The 21,618-nt window shown below is 40.3% G+C and overlaps 1 long non-coding RNA gene across 9 annotated transcripts in view; it reads right to left on the bottom strand.

Annotated features, from left to right (window-relative positions):
• The window catches only part of LOC134471644 (uncharacterized), a 41,673-nt gene extending 33,715 nt beyond the window's left edge, over positions 1-7,958 (bottom strand). For 8 of the 9 annotated variants that reach the window (XR_010041158.1, XR_010041162.1, XR_010041160.1 and 5 more), the window contains exons 1-6: positions 7,736-7,958; positions 7,280-7,383; positions 6,253-6,421; positions 5,085-5,243; positions 3,515-3,758; positions 659-813 (exon numbers count right to left, since the gene is read on the bottom strand). This is a non-coding gene — a long non-coding RNA (uncharacterized LOC134471644). The remainder of the gene's footprint in view (positions 1-658; positions 814-3,514; positions 3,759-5,084; positions 5,244-6,252; positions 6,422-7,279; positions 7,384-7,735) is intronic. The other variant, XR_010041163.1, reaches the window with a different exon arrangement.
• Between the last annotated feature and the right edge of the window lie 13,660 nt (positions 7,959-21,618).

Here is a 21,618-nt window from a genome sequence, read left to right on the forward strand (position 1 = left end):
CCAACCTTAGGAAATAAATTCTGACTGCAAAGGTTTCAAGGGACCCAGGAGAGAGTCTGTTGAGGCAGACGGGACACTGCAGGAGGGAGAGGCAGTCATAAAGGAAGACTGTGTGGCACATAGGACCAGATGGACCTGGACACCCGCCACCTTCACTATTTGTTCAACTGGTCACTGAAAATTTTGTGTTTTCATATTAATCACAGTAAAACTAAAACTTCTGAACAGCACCAAGCATATAATAAACTGTTGAGCTGTTCCAGTAAAAATAATAATCTGCCCTCAGTTGTAGGTGCCATAAAATAGCAGCGATCTTGATTTAATTTAAAAGTATTGCTGTTATGGCTCTCAGTCAATTAATTGATTATCTACAAACAAATGCCAAAATTACAACCATTACCCTGAACGCCTCTTATATTGTAACTACAAAGCCACACACAAATGTAGTCAATAAAGTCTGCACAGATACAGAATCTGCAGTTCAGGAGATGAGTCAGAAATTTTATACTAAAAGTCTGAGCATCACATTCATTTTCTGGGAAATTAAACTTCATATGCCCAATAAATTACAGATGCATAAGTCCACCTTTCCCAGAACTGAGAGCGAAATGGAAGCAGAAGAAAATACTATGAACTTTTGTTTCAGGCCATGTATTACCCAACAGAAGTGTGATGCTCATCCAGGAAACACAAAAGGATATGATTTCTTCCTCTCCCATCGTCAGTTTTTTTATGTCAAGGAGCTTCAAAAAATCCATCTGAACATCGCTGCATTATTTGCCAACATTTGGGGACATTCTGACACAGGTGTATCTGCCATAAAGAATAAGGAATAACGCTACCACCAGAAAAACCTCCTCCCTTATTCCCAGGTCTATAACAACATAAGGAAAACACCTGAGCTGTAAACCCATGGGAATCTGGACTCTAAGGGTGAATCCATTGTACAGCATTGATCCTGGTACTGGACCATGGATAGCAGTAATTCACCTACCAATCCTGCCAGAGGGGAGAGCTGAGCAGTTAATTACCGGGCTGGCTTCTGAACCTAAGGGGAATCTTAATAGACAGAACTAATTAAAATCAATACTCATACGGTAATCATGAGGAGGAAAAAGAGGCTCAAGATACATTTTTAAGTGGAGAAAAATGAGAAATCTCAATTCCTTGTGCCAAACTTGCTTTCTGTCTCTTCCTCAAAGGTTTACCCAAAGGTAATCTTGGAGGTAAAGACAGATACCAGATACAGCAAGTCCACTGAAAATGTTTCCTGGGTTCCTGGGCAGTGTGGTCATGAGTCAAAGATGCTGCATTTGAAACCAGGACCATCCTTAATATTAAATGTTCTCATCCTACACAACAGAAAACTTGGGTTATCTTTGTATTTTATGACATTTGGAAATTTATTTATTACCTTTGGCCCCAATACTTTTAAATCTCTAAAATAAAAATAAATGTAATCTCTAAGATCCCTTTATGTTATTCTGGATCATCATACCTAGAGATGTAGATGGGAGGCTAACTTTAAATACAGCAGTAACCATGCGCACCCAATTAAAAAATAATATTTCAAAAAAATAATAATATTTCAGCTGGGCATGGTGGCTCATGCCTGTAATCCCAGAACCCCAGAGGCTGAGGCAGGAGGATTGTTACGAGGTTGAGACCAATCTGGGCTACCAAGTGAGCTCAAATCCTGCCTGAACTGCATAGTTCAAAAAGACAAAAAACAGAAATAATGTTTCCAGTTCATATTTTCCTTTGAAACAACAAATATGTGTTATATACTATTCATTAATAGCTTATCTGGCTTCAAAACAATGAGGGGCCTCGAAGAGAAATACAGTGTTAGGTTTTGATTCCAAATACCTTTTGCAAAGTACCAAATAGAAGCTTAAAATCATTCCCCCAAAAGGGGATTATCACAGTGAATTCTGGCTTCCTGCCAGATCAATGTGATGTTATTCACTGTGGTAGTAGATTCTGGTAGTTGGTAAATTTCCCAAGTGAAAAATTGTCCTAGCCAAAGTTCTTTCTTATGTGACTTGAAATAAATTTTGATTCTTTTCCTTTTTAATTTAATAGTACATCCTGATGATAGGTGCAAAATTGTTATATAGTAGTCATGGGTAGCAGAAAGCAGGAAATTATTTATACTGTATTATTTATTTTTAATTATTTTTTACTTGATCATATATATTTGTGGTAAAATATTTAAATAGTACTAGAAGTGATACGATGAGAAGTTCAGTTTTCTGCTCACTCCTGTTCCATAAAATCCCTTCCCAAAACAGGTATGATGGTGCACACCTGTAATCCCAACACTCGACAGGCTGAGGCAGAAGGGTTTCTGGAGTTCTGAGGCCAGCCCAGGCTACAAAGTGCGTTCATGGCCAGCTTGAACTGCACAGTGAAACCTTGTGTCAAAAGGACAAAAAAAAAACTCTTCCAAGAGCAGCTACTGACATTATCTTCTTACGTGTCTTTCCAGAGGTACACTAGACATGTATGTGAGTGGCTTGTATATGTGACATTAGCTTCTTAAAACACAAATATTAGCATACTTTACACACTGTTCTGCATCTTGTTTCAACTGAACAAATATTTCAGTTAGTGTGCTACCATTATATGTCTCATAATTTTAAAGGTGCCTATTTAATTTTATAAGTAAACACATTTATGCAATTGGTCACCATTTGGCAGGAGGGGTGCGGGTGGAACCCAAGGCTTTGCACTGATCTATATCCCTGATCTTTGTTTGTTTGTTTGTTTGTTTGTTTGTTTGTTTTTGAAACAGGGTCTCATTGAGGTGCCCAGGCTGGGCTTTCACTTATGAGTCTTATGCCTCAACTTCCCAAAGTGTTGCGCTTACACCCAATTAATTGGTTACCTATTAATGAGTGTTTGTTTCCAATTTTTTGCTATTACAAGTATTCCTGAAATAAATACATTTGGATATACCTCTCTGTGCATATATGAATGCATATCCAGATATGTGAGAAAAATAACCGGCAAGAAATATACGCATTAGTGATTTTGAGAGATGTGGCAAATTATCCTGGAGTAGAGTTACACCAGTTTATTTCTATTTCATTTTATAATGCATTTTCTTTCATATAGCAGAACCCATGCAATATTTAAGCTTGTGTATCTGAGTTACTTTGCTTAACAATATGGTCTCAAGGTGCATCCATTTTCCTACAAATAATTCAAATTTATCCCTTTAAAAATTTTTTTAATGAATGGCAGATAATAGGAAAAAAAGAGAAAGAAAAAAGGTATTATAAATCAGTGCAGACAATGTATCTACAAGTATATCTTGACTCAGTAAAATCATCTTACATGTTTTATATGTTATCTGACTTCACTGTCTGATTTTCATTAATTTCATATATAACTAAACTTACAAGGTCTTTACAGTTTGTTAGGCTGGTTCTTTCTATCTAGACCCCAAATCATATTTCCTACAGGGTAAATTAGGTTATACTACTAGAAGATAATCGTGATGCCTTACCAGAAACTAATTTCCTGGCTCACAGGACATGTCCAGGGCAGGTTGGCAGGAAAACACTTGCATTATTGTCACTTGGGGATGAAACTGACAGGGCTTCATCTTGGCAGGCACTTCCACAATTATAGCAGAAAGGAGGACATGCGGACAGCTTCTCACTGGCACTTGGTCTTTACATTTCTTCCTGTAAGTGGCAGGCATCATATCCACTCATATCACATTAGCCAGCTAAGCCAAAAGACTGTACCTTCATTGGAAAAGGAGAAATATAATAATCCTTCTTCACAGATCAAAAATACTGCCCAATGCCAGCCAACAGAAAGACAGGCTCCTAAAAAGCATCACAGTGGGTCCTCCCCCACCTTACTCACAGGTGCTGGCACCGTGGGACTTGCAGGTCTTCCCAAAGTGAAAGTGACCACAAAGAAAATGAAAGTGACCACAAAAGGTAAAAACCTTGAGCTGATTCCAGACATCGCAGCACCCTGGTGATGCAGCTACAGACAGGAAAGAAGACTTCCAAAACTGCCTTTAAAAATGGCAAGAATGATGGCATTTGTCTGGGGATTTAGCTCAGTGGCGTAATCACCTGCCTAGCAAGCACGAGGTTGAGAGTTTGAGCCCTGGTATCAAAACCAGACAAAAATAAGGGGCTGGGGATTTAGCTCAGCGGCATAAGCACCTGCCTTGTAAGCAGGCAGTCATGAGTTTGATCCCTGGTATCGATAACAAAAAAAAAAAAGAAAAACTAGATAAAAATGATGGCAGTTATGTGTTTGGAGTGGGGAGAGTATTTTGAGGTGGGTCATTGAAAATATGTCTTTTGCTGTAATAAATTTTTAAAGACTAATCACCAAATTGGTTGGTCACATGTTGTGTTAGCACAGTAACTATGTTTTTCTGCCCTTTCTTCCTTTTGCTTTTTTATCCACTTCTTCTTCCTTACGCTTCTTTTCCCTCAACTCTCTCAAGCTTCATCACTAAAAGTTGACTTTTAGTTGACTTTATGATACATCCTTCTACCCATTTCCTTTGCCGTCCAGGAGCCCTCTATTACTCTAATTACCAGGAAAAACAGCTTTGCAATTCACTAAAACTAGAGTTCTTTACTTTGAGTGAACAGCATCAGAAGTATAAATATGAACAGGTTGGAATTCCACTTTTAAGAAGCCCTGCAATTTTGGTGGTTGAATCCCACTGCTGACAGGACAGGGTTCGTCTTCACATCCTGGACCCACTGCATGAGGCAAAGGTGAGCATTCTTCCTGTCTGCACAGGATGCATACCCTGAGGACTCCTGGGGCTACTTTGCCCAATCCAAAGCTACGATGTAAGACATATTTACTGACACTGCACAAATGAACACCTTAGTGCCTGCATCACTAGCTCACTGGGCACACTTAGGTATCACCATCAGCCTAGGGCACTTAGTTAGGGCTCCAAGTAAGCTAATCAGGTTTGGCAGCAAAGTTCCTATTAAATATGTGCCACTATGCTAAAGGACCTGTTTGACCCATGGTTCAAAACCTCTCTATATAAATTTAGGATATAGTTTTTAAATTTTCATATTTACCTAAAGAAGGCCTATTGAAGTATTGTCTTTGGATACGTAGGGACTTCAGTGCTTCACAACCACAGTCATTCCAGTCCAGCAGGAAACAAAAGTCTATACCCCTGTTGGAGATTTCTAGTCTTTGACTACAGCGCAGTGTTATGGAATGATTATTTTAAACTTTTTAGGGGAAAGAAAAAAACAAATGAAAAGACAAGTAACTTAGAAGCCAGTCTTGGTTTTTCTGTAAATGCAAGATTTTGGAAAGGGAACTTCACTAAGATTTGGTCTCTACCATTGTGGAATGTGTTAGTTGAGCATCCCAACACCCTAGATTGAATACACGCATCAGTCTCATCTGAAATGGGCCACCGCTGTGCTAATACTGATGCATTTCAAAATGCGTTCAGTTAGCCAAAATGCACTCTGAAAAAATTTGAGGGCTAGGGATATGGCAAGGGCACAAGCACCTGGCAAGCACGAGGTCCTGAGTTTGATTCCCAGTACAAAAGAAAACAATGATAATAAGAAGAAGAAGCATTATTTTCATAACAAAAACCTTGATCGTCATTCACCTCTCCTGTCCTTCACTTACGCTCCTCACCCTGCAGAGTCTGTTTGGTGCTGACCGTGCACAGTAACCTGCCTTCCCCAAACAGGTTCTGGATTTTATAATCGCCTTCCCTGACCCTCCATTTGGGAGCCACCAGCCAAAATGTGAGCAAGAAACAACAACTGATGATTAGCTCCTGAGACTGATGCTAAGCCTTTCGAAGCAGCCGTGGGTGGCTGGGACTGCCTCAGCTACAAAACCACTTTTGTTCTGTTTGCACGTTTGACCTCGTGTGTCCCTGGCCCAGGTGTGAGAGCCCGTGTGCCGCAGCCTCTGTTCTTCCCAACTCCCTTCCGCACTCTCTGCGGGCCACGCGGCCTCCACCTCCCCAGTGAACTGCAGCCGCTTGTCAGCTTCCCTCCCCGGCCCTCCTCTCAGGTCCTAAACCACCGGCTCCTACCTGTACTTTTTTTTTTTTTTTAAACAAAAAGGACTTTTTAAAAAGAAATTTTACTGAAAGAAATCCCATTTTAAGTTTTTCTCATTTCTTTCATAAAACTATCAATCTTCTCCAGATTTTTCTGGAACAATAGTTACAGTTTTCCATCTGCTACTCCCATTTCAATAGACTCTTACGCTATATAGTTATGGCCTTTCATCGCGTGTATTTAAGACAGAAGACTCCACGCCCAAAGACACACATGTTCTCAGTGCTGGCCAGTTCCGGGCCAGCAGCTGTCAGCAGGAGGAGCAGGGCGCGGTGTGGGATCAGACTCTGTGTATTCACTTCTCCTGTAAATGTGGACTGAACAAAAGAAAAGGAAAAGGAAAGAAGGTAAAGAAGGAAAACTTTTGCTCCTTAGTAATACTTTCCACTTAAAAAAATAAAAACCAAAATATTAAGCCCACTAAAACTTACTGGGAACAGTTTTCTCAATCTCTATCTAAAGACATTCAATCAAAATGAGATTTAAAGAACCACAGATATCTGGCTGCTATTAAATGTTTTGTCGTTCACTCCCCGACTCTGGGTACAGAATGTGCTTCTCTGGTTCCTATCTCAGGCTTGCACAGGCTCTTTTAATTTATCTCCAGTTGTTAACTTGGAGCCCAAGCTATGCCAGGGAATCTTCACAGTTCTAGTTCCTTCCGAGCTGTTTTTCATTAAAGCCCTTACAAAGTTCTTTCATAGTGTCAAATCGTCTTTTTCTTTGGTTTGTTTTTATTAAAAAAGAGACCTGGCTAATTTAAAATTAGTTCTGAAGTGTGTTTCACTCCTCCATGTGGAATGCAATCGCAGTGCAGGACTACAGATGCCTGACTCACCTGCACAGCGCTTCCCAGCAGGGACTGAGCTCCGGACACCAACGCCCATCATGTTGGTGGGGTGCTGTGTGCTCAGGGCTTGTGCAGTGACCCTCAGGCCAGACAGCCTCCCTATGGGAAAGAGGGGTGGGCAGCCAAATGCCCCCTCCTTCTCCACAGTGCTGTGTGCCAAAGACCCCAGAGGGTGGATGCCTGATCCCCAGGCGGCCTGCATCCTATCTGCACTGTACTAGTACCTTTTTCCTATAGAGTTCATATGTACCTGCAACAGTTTCACCTACAAATGAGGCCGACAGTAAGAGACTAACAATAACTAATTATAAAACAGAACAATTACCACAGCATAGTATAATAGAAGAATTACGATGCAGTTCCTCCTTCAAAATATCTTGTTTTGTACTCATACTTTTAGACTGCAGTTGATCATGTGTAACAGAAACTCTGGGAAAGGAAAGCACAGATAAGGAAGAGTACCACAGTGCGCCTCCGTGGTTATTAACATGAAAGCTCATAATTGCTATTTCATAAGCACAAGCCAGTAATTTCCTTTTCTTTTGAAGTTATTTATAGCTAAAGCTTGCTCCTTTTCTCATTTAGACTGAGTAGGTCCTTATACACCACCACAAACAAAAGACTAAATATACCACTGGATTCTGAGTTTGGAATATAAAATAAGCTTTCCAAAACTTAAAAGTACACTAAGCCATGAATTAAAAGTTTCCAAGCAATGGTGTGATGAGCTCACCACCAAAAAAGACTTTCCTGGACTTTCCCCACTGCCTCTCAGTTTTACCTGGAAATACCGCTTCCTTTCTCCTGCCTTTTCCTCCTGTGAAGTGCACTAATCAGTGCGATCCTCCACCTCTGGCTGCCCAGAATCGCACTACAGCTAGAGATCAGTAAAGCTGAGGAACGTAAGAACTATGCCAGGCTGCATCCACTCTGCTTCTGCAGAGCTGGCTTGATGTGGGAAGAGCTAACACTGGCCACAAATAGTGCAAGGGGCAGCCTGTCTCATTCCAATGCTAACTGCAACTGAATGGCCTAATGCAGGTACCCAGCATTCACCTGAGCATTCAGCTAATTAAATAAAATAAAGCTAGGATAGTTGTTTTGTTCTGTCTTTAATACAGGGCCAGTTTATATGACACAACATATCATCAGAAGTTTAAAAGAAAAATATGTATGTATTAATAGGCTTGAAGACTTTATGAGTATCTGAAAGTAATTATTCATTGTTATATTATGATGACAAGAAACATTCACCTGCAAGGAAATTTGGAATACATTAGGAATTGTTCTACAGACACAATTCAGCACCAGTATGTTGAAAACCAAGTAACAGTAACAAATGACCCATTCTTTAACTGTAGCACCTGACAGAAGACCAGAATGTAAGAGGATAGACTTAAAACATACTGTACTTACACAAGGAATTCAAGTTGTAGACCTGATCCAGAAAGTAATTTCAGATAAATCAGACTGATCAACAAGTACCTATTCAAAGATTAATTCAAAAGAAACACAAGTTTAAAAAATCCTGAGGAGCTGCTTTTCAAGTGTGTGGAAACCAGAGTCTATGTAAGGTTTCTTTCAATGCAAAGAGGCTTCATCACCATGAGTCTTGGGCAACTGTGATACTGTTATTTCTCCTCCTAAAGCTTACAATTTGTGCTCTATAAAAACTTTTTTTAATCCAGCATTCAGCAAATATATCTAAACAGAGAAAGCTATTTCCATGTAAATTAATAAGACATACTTTGGGAAATACTAGCTTGTAACAGTGAGCATGCTTAACAAGACTTAACCCACAGAAGAAATTCTTATGGATAGCAACATGGATCCCTGTACTCTTAAGATAACAGAAATCCAGGAGCAGGAGTCACATGCTACAGTATAATCAACAAGTAGCAGAAAAATATAGATAATTTATATATCAAGCATTGCATCACGCATGTGTTCAAAACCCACTCACCCTACCAGCAGTCACTGGGACCTAACATCTGGGAATGAGTATGACTCTCTTCTCAGGGTCTTTACTGCATCCACTGAGTTAAAATTAGCCAAGAATCTCTCCCACCGCTTTTCCAATAGAACCGTTACCTTCACACCTGTCCACAGTCACATTTGCCGTCCTGGCTATGTAGATTGTCATTTTCAGCTCCCACTATCTGCATAATGACATGTCTTGGAAAAGTTGTTGGTTGTCTAACTCACTATCACGGTGCTGATTTCCTTAAATTTTATTTGTGAAAATTTAGAGTCATGGTTCTTGACCATGTGCCGCTGTGCCCTGGGATGCTGTAGTAATTGCTCAGACAATTTAAATACTTGAGAAAAATATGATATATGTTGTATTTTAGATATAGCATGAACTCCCACCTCAAGACAGTTCATAGTTTCAAACTCCGATCACACGATAATTGTCACATCTTTGCAAAGCGAGGCTTTGAGTGGTTGCTGATTCTCGTGAAAATCAGTGTGGAGCAGGAAGTGAAGGAGATTACACCTGATCCCAAAGTTTGGAAGTCAGCACTTCCAACCAGATACATGCAGCCCATCATCAAGTAACAGTCATTACATTAAGAGTGAAATAATTTTCCCGGTGGAGGTATATTACTCCATCATAGAGTTACTATACTGTTCAGTATAGGCAGGTAAGTTGTTTGAACCTAACTAATAAACAGAACAGTTAGGTGTGATTTGGCCCTCGTGCGTCATGGGGAAGGTACTAAAACACTCAGAACATGGTCATCTAATAAAATTTGCTTAGAGATTTACAGGAAGGAAAGTAAGAGAGTCATGCTTGCACAAATTTAAACTCCTTTTTTGTTTGAAAAAAAAAACATCGTAACAATATTGAGCACTTAACAACTGAATGGTACATACCAAAAGATAACTCTCTACTATTATTCTGAAACCAGAGAAGGAAGGAAGGCAAAGGGAGGGAGGTCACCGTCGTGATAGCTATAGCCCTGGTTGGTGCTCACTGTGTCTTTGACTGAACCTTTGAACCTCTGACTGAACCTTTGACTCACTGAACCTTTGACTCCTTGGCTCACTCCAGGTCACAGCTATGTACCACTTAGGCTGCTGGAACAAAGGTCGCAGAGAGTGAATAAAATCTCATCACTAAGCCCTCCTCCTCCCTGGAGAAAATCTGCCTGTATTTGTGGAAGCATGTCCCGGAGCCAAGCACTGGGCACCAAAGCACTCGTAAATTATTTCTTCCACTGTTTCTATTTTTCTCCTTTGTCCAGCACTTAGAAATCAGAGCATAGCTGCATAGCTTGCTATTCTCTATTTTCTCAGAGTTAAAGAATTCAAATAACCTAAGAAGAACAGAAATGAGCTGAAAATTACTGAGTTTAGTACATTAAAAGCCATTCTGCAAATTCTCCTGAGGAACAAAGATCTTCAAAGCTCTGCTGAAGTCACCAGAGGGCAAGGACTGTAAATGTCATTACCACGTGCCTGTGGTCCAGTCACCTTCTTGCTTTTGTTCTCCAGCCTGTTGGTTTTCCTCTTGTAACCAACAAGTCATCTCCAACCAAAAGGCAGTTCTAGGCTTCTCTCGCTCATTGTGCAAATCAGTTATATGAAACTTTCAGTTCAAGTTATCTAATCATGATTTCCACACATATCCAAAATCATCACACTGAATCCCACACTATTTTCAGAGAAATTACTAAGGAATTTACATCATTTTATAATCCAGTCCCTTGATTCTTTAGGTGGAACACATTGAGGAACACATTGAATGATACACCCAGGATCACACAGATTAGATAGCTTTGGAAAAATCTAAGAATAGATGTTTTCTTGTTACAGAATACCTTTGTAAAAGTCTCTAAAACGAGCACAAATGTGTCCTGAAGTTCAGTATGATGCTCAGCTCATCACCCACTATTGATACAGTACAAGTCTCTCTCCTCTGAGTGTTCAGGGCCTCTTCACCCTTCACGGGATTCACATGTAGGCTCAAGCATCTGAAGAGCAGATGCATGGGTCACAGGATGAGTGAGTACCTTTCCTGGAAAGAAGCTTGCTCTCCACCCCAGCTGCCACTACCCAACCGCATCTTCCAGCGCTGTAGGTACGCAGGAGCCTGGGTGCGGTCCCACAGCACACGTGTGGGCAGCGCGCCCTCTGGTGAGGACTGGCGGATATGCAGGTCCAGATTCAAGACCCGCAAAGATCCGAGGTATTGAAACACAGCACCTCTACTCTTGATGACCTTTCCATGTTTCCATAATCGAAATCTTTCCATAAAAAAAAATGTTTACAAAACTTCTCATGATACACTTTCCCAGAAGAATCAAGCCTCCGTTTCTCTCAGAGCCGTCTTGCTAGGAAGTGTGACCCAAGGCCTTTCTCTTCCCAGGACTCATAGTCTCACATTCACTAAACAGACCCGTTAGATGTTGAGAAAATTCTTCTTCATCACGTTTATTGGTGACATTTTTCAATGTCAGTTCCTTTTTCTGTAGTATATGCAACGTGCTAGAAAAGTGTGGACGCAGCAAGCACCCAACAAGTGCGAGGTATCATTCCTTCTCCTTGTAACAGGTCATAAGAGCTCATTGCGCCAATAAACTGAGTCTCCCAAGAGCCAATCATATTATGTGAGAGTAGCTGATCGCTTACCTGACACTCAGATGATGAACAAAGGTAACGTAACGAATGACTTGCCCACTCCGAGAACCACACGTGGTCCTAAGTGCTTTATTCTGTGTGTACTAATTCATCTGATTCCTGTATCTGTCAGACACCTCTGTAACTTTTATTCATCTAGGGGAGGACAAGAAGGAGAAGGGGAGGAAAAGTAATTGAGATGTGATATGTCTAATTCCCAGGATTAATCTAATTAGTATGTGTTAGAAATACCAATAAAAAAGGAAGAATTAAAGAACATTCCCAAGGCCACACAGCTACTTAGCATGGAGCTGAGATTTGACCCTGTACTGTCTCTCTCTGGCACTGAGGCCTTTAGTTTTCACACTAAACAAATTTTCCAAAATCTCCTTTCCTGACAGCAGTAAGAACTTTTATTTTGACCCTCATAGTGAAGCAAACACTACAGGGAACAATAAAATGATATAATACTGATTTTAAAAGTGTTCCTATTAATCCTACACATTAATTATATGAGGGACTTCAAAGTACTATAGCATACAAAATATACAATTCTGCTTTATTATAATTTTGAATATAAGCATTTATTTATAATAAATATTAATTCAACAGTTGATTAGCAATCATTTTTCTGGCTTCCTTAGAATCCATACAGTATTATACCATCTATATTTTTATAAGGTTTTAACTGCATATTTATTATTAAAATCATTTTTATTTCTATATAAAATAAATTATTATATGAGATTTGATCCAAACTCTTTAATATTTCATCCTTTCTTAAAAGAAAAGTTAGATGTGAAATCATTTCCCAGTGTATACTTATTAGAGAAAATTTCATGCATAAAATAATAAATTCTGGCATCTAAGGTCATCACTTTGAGAAAAATATTGATTGCATCTGTATATGCTTAACATCTGAAACAATAAGGTTTTAAAACCTATTCATTTTACTCTTCTACAATCTGATTATCCAAAGTTTTAAAAATATTTAATTATACATTTCTTCATTCATGACACCTAATTCTATTAAAGATACATGCACTGCACAAATGTCTGTCAGTTCAGATAGGCACAGGCTGCCTCCTACCCACAATCACCTCGGCAAGTTGCCAAAACAAGGCCTATCAAAGGGCTCCGAATCCCAAGAAATAATGCCAACAGACGTGGGATCTCGCATCTCGGTTCCCCTGGTGCTGCAGATCCTCAGCAGGTACAGTAGAGGCAGCGGATCCTGCTCTGTAGGTGTCTCTGCTCCAGAATGCCCTCAGCCCCATCTGTGTGTCACCAGCATTACTCACGCCCCATGACAGAAGCCTGCAGGGACCCTTCACCTTGCTACTGTGGGCACACAGCCAAGCACACCAGAACCCACAGGTCTCTAACTCTTATAGTTATCTTTTCCTCACAGCCCCCAAACCCAAACTCAGTACTGATTCCTTTGTGCAGATACAATTTCTATATGAATTACCGCAAAAACCACTGAGAGTTCCTGAGTCTGGTCTTACCCATCTGGTACACATGTAGGGGGATATTCTTTTTCATTGACATATTATGAAACATTCTATAGTATCAAGAAAGAAAAATGTGTAGCACAAAAGATACCGAAAGAAAAGTTAGTGGCCACCTCATACCTCACAGCTCAACCTTCTTCCCAGAGACCGTTTCTTACACACTCATCCAGAAATCTTTCATAGACTTTCTTTCTACTTGAACACAGACACAAACATTGGACCTGACATATTTGGTTTTAACCACTTGTGGATGGAAGGGCTTCTCAAATAAACATATGTCCACTCCCTCGGGATGCACACATGGTGCCAGTCCTTGCTGCTCAGCAGTCTTACAAACACCACCTCCCCTCTTAGACACGCAGTATTTTTAAATGAAGCAGCAAGAATGGCCTCTTTTTGTGGGAAGCAATCTCTTGATCGGCCAGTGAGATGTTTTCCTAGAGAGGGAATTTAACATAGTAGTTAAGAGCACAGGCTTTGGAACCAGATGGCCAAGATTTTGGTGCTGGTAGCTGTGTCACTAACACACAGTGTGACCTTCAGCAAGCTTCTTGGCTGCACTGCACTTTGGTTTTTGTCCGCACAACAGGGATGATGATGATGTGCACTTCACAGAGTCGATGTGATCATTTAATGAGTTAACCCTGGAGTGTGCACATAGTAACGCTATGACTGACGCAATGTGTCCCCGTTCAGCGTTGTGGCCAGTGTCTCCCCACAGCCAGTCTTTCTAAGCATTAGACCACAATTTTCCAAGCTAATCATTTCATTTTATAAGTAAAACTTGGCTTCAAATCTTTATTACTTGGACTCCAAATTAAGTGTGCAATCAAGTATGAATGGTGTGATTATAGGTAACTTTAAACGAGGACTATTTTTTGCAAAGAAATCTTTGTTCTTTTTGAGGGAGTAAAAAATTATTTTATGTATTAAATGTTTGCTGCTGCAAAGGAATAACAGATTGATGAGCTGCTGGGGGCTGAATTGTGGTCCAGGTTGAAAGATGTCTTTTGGCTGTGTTAAGCATCCAGCCTCAACCTAAGCAGCCACAAAAGAGCTTTGTGTCCCACAGTGCAGCACAGCACTGCCGTGCAGGCTGAGACCTCCAGAGCACAGACTCATGCCCTGCAGTGCTGGGGACCTCGGGCTCTCTCCACTGTCCATCGAGTTTCCTACGCCTACATTTGTTTTAGAAGTTTGACTCAAACATTACAACTAAAATGACATTTTAAAAACCGCTTTTCATCTTGGGAAACATCCTTGCATAGGCTAAGCACACCTAATCTGAAAATCTGAAATTCAAAATGTTTCAAAATCCAAAACCTTTTGCCAACCTGACACACTTTGAGTGAAAATTCTACACCTGATTCAATGTTGTTGAGTCCCAGTCACAATAAATGAACTACAAGTGTGGTGCAAAACTGCCCTTGGGTTATGTGTCAGACACGTGGGAAACATGCATGGGCTCTGTGTTCAGACCAAGGTTCTCTCTAAGGCACCTCATAGCGCACACACGAATACACTCTCAAAGTTGTGCCTGAAATCTGACATACTGCTGGTCGAAAGCCCAAAGGACGCACTTCTCAAAGCACAGTGCACCCTGGCAGAGTTCCTGGTCTCTGTCTTTCTCCTCTGCTTGCCTGCCACATGTGGAGACAGTGGTCACTTATGTGTTGAAATTGTCCTTACCCTTGTATTTTAAGTACATTGCTGTTTCAATGAAAGTGCTAAATGTTGGTATAAAAATCAATCATAAATATTTTCTAGTTGGAAATTAACTGTTTTCAAAGAGAGAGAGATAGAACTTGGGCATTTTTATATACCCAGCTAATCTCTGAGGAGATGAAAGTGACAAGACAAATGTAGTTTGTGCCTTGAAAGAGGCTGTGATTTTTGGAAGGTACAGTTAAGTAAGATAGCAGGTCATAAATAAAATATTCACAAATTATTATTAATTTGAGAGATGAAATCAAATGGAAGTCTAAATAAAAAATATTACTTCAAAGCAAGGGTTCTCTATCTTGGCTACAATTTTAAAACCACCTGAAGAACCTGAAAATTCCATTCACACCCGACATCAGTGAATGAAAATTGAGTGGAAGAGATCAGATGCCACTTTGAAGCTCTCCAGATGATTCTAAAGTATAATCGAGATTGAGAGTCATAGTTTTACAGAAAAAAGTGACAGAATTACAAACACCCAAGAGAAACTTGCTCCCTTTCTTAAATAAATGTAACTCCTCATGAGTTGGGTCTCATTACACACGTTAGTCAGCTCCCCGTCACTGTGACAAAATACCTGAGGAAAAACAGCTTCAAGGAGGAAAGATTTATTTTGACTCATGGCTTCAGGAGATTCAGTCCATGGCTACCGAATTCCCTTGTTTGTGCCCATGGTTTGGCATCACTGAGAGAGGGAACGGTGAGGTGGAGCTGCTTTACTTCACAGTGACCGAGAAGTGAAAGAGGAAAAGACTGGGGTCCTGACACACCCATCCCTTCAGGGGCCCAACTCCAGGGGCTTCTTCCTGCAACTAGGCTCACCTTGTAAAGCTTGGCCTCATCCTGTAGTGCTACCAGCTTGGCAACACGCCTCCAACAGGCAAGGGAGATTCCAGATCCAAACTGTAACAATGAGAAGTTATTTAACCTCTATCAATGTTAATTTCCTTGTTCTTAGAGTATAACAACACTATCTTTTTGTAACTATTGCATTATAATAAGATTACATTTGTCAAATACATATCACAGGAATCTACACCTAGAAACTTGCACAGCAGCTAGCTAACAGCGTTATCACTGTGCTATCTCTGCTTTTATCGTATTGTTATTGTTACTGGGTATGTTGCACAAGATTGAAATTTCCTTAGACTTAAGCTGTCCACCACAAAAACTTGGCAACATTTCACAGACTTTTCTGGGCCTTTTAACAAAGATTTACCTTTTACCCAGCGCCCACCTTGTAACACTTTGGAACCATTTTTTCTGCCCCACATGTGTACTTTCACTTTGAAGAAAAAGAATTTTTACTCTCTGCACAAAAGAGAGTGGGAGGGTACAGGAGATCCCTGAGGCCACAGGACGGGGAGCCAGTCCTCTCCCACTGAACCCAGCACAACCCCCTGAGCTAACTTTCTCAATAATCCTAGAACTCCTCTCTCCTACTTGCACTCAGCTTGCTATTTAATTTATTTCCTGTGAATAAGCTGACCAAGTTTCTATTTTTCTTTCCTGACCTCTGAATGAAAACTTCAAGGAAAAACCTTATGGTTTCTTCATAGATATATGGATGATAGATATAATAATTACAGGAACTATTTCCACACTGTGTCCAATTTACTTATCTACAAAATGAGAATAATGACAACCACCAAATCTTTATTTAAAACACATCGCCACCCATGATAGAAGGAAAATAGCACTGCACCAAAAAAAAAAAGGTATCTCTGCAACAGAACTATGACCAAGACCTGAGAGCTTGCTTATTTGTAGCAAGAAAATTGTATTTCTATGACAAAATATATACAGACACATATTAAGCTCACTTGGGTGTAGCTTCACAAAGGTGCTTTCATGCAGGAAGATCAACCATATGGCTGAGGATTCCCAGAAATGTGTTCAAAGCCCTCATCAGCATTTCTCAGAAAGAATTACCACCCATGGTCATTATATGGGAGACTAGCAATTAGCCATACTCATTTCAAATCACTTCTTTGTTCTTACATAAGGACTGAGATCCCTCACAGTTATCTGGGTAGAGAATACGTTTACATTATGTCAGAGGGATACACTAGAAATGTTAAATCCACAACGTAGGTCACAACTATCGGACACTCAATTTTGAGTGTCTAGCAAATAATTGCTAAGTGTTTGTTACAAGACCATGAGAGGATAAAGCATACATTAGTTTCAAAATTTGCTAGAAAAAAGAAAAGAAGCAATAGGATACAGTAACACTGGTAGACAGAGGCTCACATGTCCTCCACGCGAAGCTGACCACACGAAAATGGTCAGTACAGTCCTATGGGCCCCTCAAAAAATTCAGAGATGGGAAGCTTTATGTTCCCTTCTTCCTTTCTTCCTATTTCACTAGAACAGACTTTTGCTCTCCTGAGGCAGAGTGTAGGCGCAGTGCTGTCTGACCCAACAGACAGGCAAGGCTGTATCTCCCTGCACTGGCCAGCGCAGACTGCCAGAATCACCAAGTAACTGCTGGCCCAGTTCATGCTTGAAGATCTCTGCAAGATGCAAGAAGGATGGGTTAAAAAAAAAACAAAACAAATAAATAAAAATTACAATGAAAACGTAAAGAACATTTACAAAATCTCAAAATATTACCCGCTATACTTTTGGTTTAAAATTTAGTTTATTCATTAGCCACTTAAATAATTGTCTAAAACATTAAGCATAGTATTTTATATTTAACCAAATTCTAATTTCTCTTCTTTTTGTGATTACCAAATAAAAGATATATTTTGAAGACCATTGTCATCCATGTAAGGATGCAGGAGGATAGCCACCAAATGGCTGGTTCATTAGTGTAGAAAAATGCCACACATCCGAGATGGATTTCAAGACATTCTTAAACCTTATCGATTTCTGTTGTTTGTGGGATGTGTTCTGGCCAAGAATAGTTGCCTCAGGGCACATATTACACAGTCAGATACAAAGAGACAGTACTTGCCAAAAGAATTTATAATCCTCAGGAAGAAAATAAACATCCCACGCTCACACACTTGTTAGTATGCATAAGCACACAACCTAATTGTGTAAAGAAGATTTAATATTCTGGATGCTGATGTACCATCAAGTGAAGCATCAATAAGCACATAGAAGAAAGTGCAGCTACTCAAGGAAGTTTTCTGGTAACTTCCATCTAAGATCTGTTGTGTATAAATGACCGGCAGGACCTACACTACATGCTAGGGATTCCAGCAAATATTCTAGTTCCTCTTGACCTCAGCCATGCTGAGCTGAGATCACAGCTTCCTGCCACCAGCCCTGGTGCCCTGGAGATTCAGTGGCTCTCCATGTGCTTAAGTGCAACTGGCAGACACACAAATAAGGTGAGCACCGATTAAAATGAAAGGAGCACAACCACCTGTGCCAAGTCCCAGATACACTTATCAAGGCAGTCTAAAGCACCCAATCAGCATTCATGAAACTGTGAAGCACTTTCTCTGACACCCACAGAATGCCATTTCAATATTCTGTATCTAGTGTGTCCACCCTTGGACATGTTCGATTTTTCTCTAAAAGGGAGAGAATGGGTTAGCAAGTTGACCAAATAAGATTTGAAATTGCAAGTGGACCTTAATTATCACTGTCACTCCTTCCTGCCACTTTCATAAATAAATGAGTTGACTGTACGGCACCATTTTAAAAATAAATTAGTGTTTTTAACTACACGGCTAGCAGAAATTGTTACTCACCCTTGGTTACTGTGACTCATGAAATTGATCTATATGTAGATGCAAAATCTCTTCACATATCGCTGTGACATTCTTAAATGGTCACAAACGTGGACTATGAAAGCGCATCTAGTAATAAAGCCCATCTTCTGCTAAAAGGTTAATTCCTGCAGCAACTAGAGTATCTGCCCTATGAGGCATATCTCAGAACTGAGAACCCATTACAGAAGGGGCCATCTCATCGGACATGAAAAATAAATAGCCTCATTAAGAGTATGTTGTAAAGATTTACATCTCAAATGGGGTCAAAAGGCATGAGCACGGTGAGGGGAAGAGGCAGTCCAGTGTGAGGCCGCTGTGAAGTGAAATTTGTAATTTGGACGTGTTGAATGTTAAGAGAGTTATTTGCAGGCCAGGGTTTGGCTCAGCAGTGTAAGCGCCTGTGTAGCAAGCGCGAGGTCATGAGTTCGATCCCCAGTACCAAAAAAAGAAAAGAGAGAGAGTTGTTTGCTTGGCAAAAACTGATTCATGAAAGAACCCAGTGAGAAGACTTCAGCATAAGGATGTAAAAACCTGTCCCAGTGAACTCAGGGGATGCTGGCAGAGGCCGTGCAGGGTCATCAAGCCTGCTGACTTAAGCTGTTAGGGAGGCCAGGCTGGGGGCAGCCAAGAAAAAGCTTAATTATCCAGTCTTGGCCATTAGGCTGGGGCTGAACAGCAGGAGGAGTGTGCTGGGCCACCAATTAGGTTAGTTAGGGTTTATTGGGTTAAAGATCAGAAGCAGAGGTGAGGCAGAGACAGGAGGAGGTACAACATCAAAGGTCTTTTGGCTAGCAGGGGGCAGCCCCCTCCTGCGTAGCAGGCCATTCCCATGACCTGACACTTCAGTAGGTCTTGGTTTCCTGCACTACTAAAATTCTGTTCTTGCTCCAGAGAACAATGTCATAACCCATGCCGCCTACTGAACTCTAGTCGGTGCAATTTTAAGATCTTTTACTGTATACTGAGTTTTATTGCCAAATGCTATTTTTATTAAAATACTCTTTAAGAAACCTGCACTATAATAAAAGCATGTTTTCTAATGGTTGCTACTATCAGCATTTGCAGAATGAACTTCAGTAGTAGAAATACACGAGACTTTTCGGCAAGAAATATTCTATTCACCTTGGATCCCATTTTGGTCAGATTGCCAAGAACCCTTTCTACATTCTGAAAATACCCTCACAGTCAGAGCCCAAATAATTAAGCATGCTAACACTATATACTATGCCCCAAAATCACTATAGAGAATTTATTAGAATTTTAGCTATTTAACTGTTAAGAGAATTTTATTCATTACTGTAGTATTAATTATAGATATTTCTTAGCTAAATACTTTAAGGCAGAAACACATACTACATGAAGAATCCCAGCTAAGAACAATCCTAGAGTCTTATATTTTAGCTTTACTGCTTTGTTTGGAAGATACAGTCAGATTTACCTGCAAGATAATCTAAGATTTTTATGATCTGCTTGTTATGGATTAAGAACTTGTGGTCAACTTAATGCCAGCTGGATTACATCAGCATGGCACTGAGCGTAGATGTTCCACTTGAGGAAAATTGCCAGCATAAATAGAGGGGTGGAGAAGGAAGGCGTTAATGCGTTGTTGAGTTGAGGCATTGAGGCATTGTGGGTTCTCCTACGAGTTGCTGTTTGAGCCGTTGGTTCACCTGGAGAAGCTCTGGTCCTCACATCAAGCATTGCTTTTTGGCTCTGGAGGGGAAGACGTGTGCTGCTTGGTCTCTAGGATGAGCTCGTCACACTGGCTTCCTGGCATGTACCCGACTGTGCTTGTCGTTGGAGGAGCTCGGGGCCTCCATTTCTCTGAGGATGGCTGTAGTGCTTTTCAGGACAGCCCTGGTCTTTGTTGTGAGTGTGACTTCTAAGCGCCAGCACAGAACCCTCATCCCACCAGCACAGCTCCTTCACCCCCCTGGCATAGGCTTTCTGGCTTTCACCGCTGACCTTTGGGCCTTCCCAGCACAGATCCATAACAGTGACTGGTGTGAATCCTTATTGTGGGCTCTGGACCTCCAGTTGGACTCATGGAAGGAACTTTCATGAGCCCTGGGTTTTCATCTGGACTCATGTGGGACATTGCTGTGGGATTTAGGCCCTTGACTAAATATTCTACGTTTTTGGTGTTGTGGATAGATTTCCTGCATTTTCTTGTGTTAATTCCTGGTGACCATCATAAAAATAATATTATTATAAACTCCACATCCTGATTCTAATTGTTCTCTGCACAACTCTTAACTATAACACTGCTTCTGATCATAAGTAAATGGGTAGAAGACTATTTCACACTGAATATCCTCTTAATAACTTTAAGAAATTATACTGTCCACTTGTGTAAATTGGCAAATATTTGTTTTGCAATATAATATGTATGTTAATAAGTTTATCAAAATTAAAATAAATGTTTTCTAACATTTTCACACTTCAGAGTTTGTACATCAGACCTGAGGTCACAGGACTTACTATTGTGGTAACATGGTATATGGTTTTTAAATATACCTTATTTTTAAACATACATGTGTACATATATTTTTTCCTTTCCTTGTTATGAGTAATATTTCCTTATAGTGTAAGATGCATTTTTATTTCAGTGTTGACTTGAGGGGAAAAGTCAAATTCATATTGTGTCAGTAACACTCACCAGTAGAAGATATGGATAAGAATGAGTCCCAGGAGTCTAACCCTTTCATTAGAAGTTGTAATTTTGGTGTGCATTGGGGTCGTGCATATGAGGGGGCAGCTCTGTCCTCCATGCCATGGCAGTTTGCTTTTCAAGTAGAGAATGAAAAGGCATGAAATTCAGCCCAGACCAGGACAGTAACTCAGGATAGTGCATGCCACTTGGAGAATTAATAATTTAGAAGCTTTTTTCCTCTTTTGCTTGGAATACAAATGAACACATTCTTGTCTCATTTAAAGTGATTTCTCACTTGGGGCTGAAGAGATGTTTAACATCTTCAAGTCTGCTGGCTGTGCTTTTTCTTATTTCTTTAGGAAATAAGCTAAATAACTGGAGTACTTGGCAAGAGAGCCACATCCTACATAGCAGCCTCATA

This window comes from Cavia porcellus, unplaced genomic scaffold (genome assembly GCF_034190915.1).
Source record: "Cavia porcellus strain 051 isolate PalLab524CR breed Dunkin Hartley unplaced genomic scaffold, mCavPor4.1 scaffold_19, whole genome shotgun sequence".
In the NCBI taxonomy this organism is placed as follows: Eukaryota; Metazoa; Chordata; class Mammalia; order Rodentia; family Caviidae; genus Cavia; species Cavia porcellus.